Genomic DNA, 3,905 nt, shown 5'->3' on the forward strand with positions numbered 1-3,905 from the left:
TGGCCTGCAGGGGGTAAGTCGTCATTTTCAGTAGATAGGTGTCAGCGAAAAAGGCAGATCAAAGACTGACCTTCCTGCCACAGCGGATCCATGTTTACTGGAGATGAGTGTTACAGAATCAACCAGGTTTGTAATATTCCATATCATAACCCAAATAAGATAAAAAAAAAACAAAACAACAACAACAACAACAAACAAGCAAACAAGGACGTGTAATGGCAAAATGAAAAAATGTTCGCTGTCGATGCAGCATTAAGAGCAGAGAACCAAATTCATCCAAAGGAAGAACAATTATAACAGGCTATTAATTTGCATTTTCACTTTAATCTTCTTTCTTTCATTTTGGAATAAGATTTAGTAGACTTCAAACAGTCTGGTGCTGTGGGGGCTGGCAGGTCCAGGAGCAATCTTAATGTTGACGGTTAAGGTTTTTCAGAGAGAGAAGACTGCAGAGAGACTTATGGTTGTCTTTTGATGAGGCCAGATGAGACCTTCACCCACATTCCTGGTCGGTCTCCTGGGCTACAGCTCGCCACATTACTGCCTGCTGTCCAAACAAACAAGGCCAGTCACATTGGGCCTCTGAGCCATGCCAAGCCGAGCGGGGACAAACCGCCCACCTCTGAAGGCCCTAAAATATAGACTCTCCATTTTTAACTCCGGGAACAAGAAGCTGTTTAATTCTCTTCAAAACAAAGTCGCTCCACATGTTGTGGCACACGTTGCTGTCGTCAACTCCGATGTCCAGATGTCACCAACCTTTGAATCAATGTGTTTTCCTGAAAGACATGAACTAAATGTCACCGGTCCCACCTTAAAATCTTTAAACTAAAAGTAAATTAATATCAGTTTGTAAAAAAAAAGATCTTCTGTGCACTTGATGAGCTGTTACTTTGCATTTAAATGTTCCTATTGAGAGCTTAAAAACCAAACAGAAAATGAAACTTACAATGGTTAGGCTAACAGCAAAGTTGCTTCAGTAAGGAAGTTTAGGACTTTGAACACATTTGGCAGCGTCTTTATTTGCCAAGCACATCAATTCTGCCTCATTCATGAAGCCATTAGTTTTGTTACATTAAAAGGGAAAAAGCTGCCTCACTGACAATGCTAACATGCACTTATGGAAAGCAGCCAAACGGGGTTATGTTGTAATGAAAAACAGCTGATGTTTGGCTGAGAGCTAATTACTGATGTTGCTCATCATCTTCTCTACATGGATCACCAGTACAGTCTGACTCATTTACTATGATCCGTATAAATTAATCTCATTGGAGATTCTTCGGCAGTTAAGTTCCTGTAAGTTTCTGTCGGTGGCTGACACAGTGTTAGTTGTTGTGCCAGTGCAAACTCTAGACTCAGGTTTATTTTCTCCTCTCTCAGTTGATGGTTCATTTGTTATCTTCCACAAGAATCACTTAGAAGAGGTACATTATAAGGATATAAAAAAAATGAGTTTATAAAGATTTGAAAGTGTCCACAGTAAAGTTTGTGGAAGTTACCTGTTTGTTTTTAAGATGATGTTGTGTCGTACAAACTACCCAGCCCTATGCAAATCCATCTTCCCTTTCTCTCTCCTTCCTGTAGCTTGCTGTCATTTTGAATCTCAAATGCAAGGTCTGAATTGAACTTTTCAAACAAATGATGGTATTTACATGAAACCAGACACAAGCAGACAGTCGGACAGACTATTCGGTATACAGACATAGAGAAGATCAGAGTTCACATGCGCACTCAGAACTGCAGTAGTGTTGCTGATGGTGAAAAGTTGTTGTAGAATTTATAAAATATCATCTAAACGTTTAAATGTACCATAAAGTTTATAATAGCAGCTCAAAAAATAGTTTAATTAATAATTGAGTTCATGATTGGAGATTTGAATGTCTTGGAAGTCCTTAAACCTGAATACTTTTTCGTTTATAGCTCTTAATACACCGGTTTAGTTTTGCTGACTGACTGTGCAAACAGCCTGGTGTGAACCAAGGCTTCCTCTCTCAGTTTGTCTCACCCCGAGTCACATTTTACAAGGCACCAGTTCTGCGTGGTCACAACTTCATAACATACATTTGTGGAATTTGGGCCAAACTTGAATCTAAAGATCTTTATCATGGTTGTCAAATCAGATTGACATGTAACCTTTGAAAGAGAATCTGTCAGGATGCCAGACTGTGACCTGGGGCAACACTGTGTCTGTCAGTATTGTGCGTCTGTCTTTGTGTCTGCATCTACGTGACAGACAGAGACGTCAAGTCATCAATAAGGACAATGCGTCTGGACCAGAGTTGAACTTTGGGAGATGGAGTCAGACAAAGAGATGGTGTGATAGGTGGAAGGAGGCGATGGAGAACCGAAGCTGTTTGTGCCGTCTTCCAGTCTGACACAGCGTAATTTAAGCAAATGATTCTATTAGCAAAATGTTTCCTGGAGATGCAATCAGTGTATTTTCTTTCTGGAAACAATAACTTTAAAGCTTTGGGCATCAGTTTTGTTTATGCTCACCCTGTTGAGTTCTGGGTGCTGGATTCTTCCCATCACACTGATTCTGTTTGTGATTTCCAAGGACAAACTCAAAGCAGTTGAGGCCTTGGACCTCAAAACTTGAGCAAACTGAACTTAATAATTATCTCATTTATACCTGAAGGTCAGTTAATTCACTGCAGTGTCTGGGAGATGTTGACAAAAAATCCAAAGCAAATTTGTACTCACTCTCAGATGAATAATGCATTTTCTTGTTTTACATGTACCCATCACACACACCCCGCTATGGCCACTTCAGGTTTGGACTGTTAAACATTAAGTATAATTTACTGTTTTGAAAAACTCAACCTCATAGTTTTGGGGATTTCTGATGTTTTCTTTCACATTTATCGAATTGTTTTAACTGAATGATTCCTTTTTTATGAAGAGCTGTTGCTGGTTTCTCCACCACCTGTATCTCTCATGAGTACCTTCCAGCCCTCCTCACTGACCAGTGAGTGGCGTCCGGTGTGATGATTGGTCCGGTCGTACGGCTGCCAAGGCGCCACAGGGGGTGGTATTATGGGCTGGTGGGGGTGTCACTCAAAGCTCTCAGAAGAGAAAAGGGAGGGAGCTGATGTAGCATTAGGTCATCCCCACCCCTCCTGCTCTCTCTCTGTGGCTCTCTGACAGGTCTCGTCATACAGGGGACCTGCCGGGCAGATTGACAACTCAATGAGTCGACCAGCGCCAGGCTTTTACAAGCAGCATTTCACGGCTTCAGTCTTTGTATGACAAACCCCCTGGACCGCCCAATATCCCCACCGCCACAGCCCCTAAACTCTTTTCTTTCTCCCCCTTGCCCTTGTCTTTCTCTCCACAACCCCTCCCTGCCTTACTCCTGTCCTACCTCTGTTGTGCTGGTTAGAGATGGGATGTAGCTGCAGTAATTATGAGTGAAACAGCAGTTCCCAATAGGAACAAAAAGAAAATTTATTTGAAAAGAAAGAGGACAATATTTCAGCAAAGATTCGGGTCCAAATGGGTTCATATGTAGTTGTGAAACCTCTTGTGACTAAATATAATTTTAAGATTGATGTGTTTAAGTTTAAAGTTTCATGTTATTGCATATTTCTTCTTCAGAGCTGTTACAGTATGGAGAGAGAATAGCTTGGCAACAACAATCCCGTATCTGAACTTTTTACATCCTTCAAACAGACATTCTGCCATTCATGGGCCATAAAATTAAAAAAGATTTAAATGCTCTTCAAATTGGCACACAAAACAAACAGAAACGTTACATCCAGCATTGATTTTGTTGCACGTTGCCACTGACATCATCATTGTCATGATCCTCCTTCTGTAATGATAACTGGCTGTTGATTTTCATGCACCGACTCTTGGCACGTATCGGCCAGTGTAGGTAGAACAAACTATAACATCAACATGAA

Source organism: Echeneis naucrates, chromosome 14 (genome assembly GCF_900963305.1).
Source record: "Echeneis naucrates chromosome 14, fEcheNa1.1, whole genome shotgun sequence".
Classification (NCBI taxonomy): Eukaryota; Metazoa; Chordata; class Actinopteri; order Carangiformes; family Echeneidae; genus Echeneis; species Echeneis naucrates.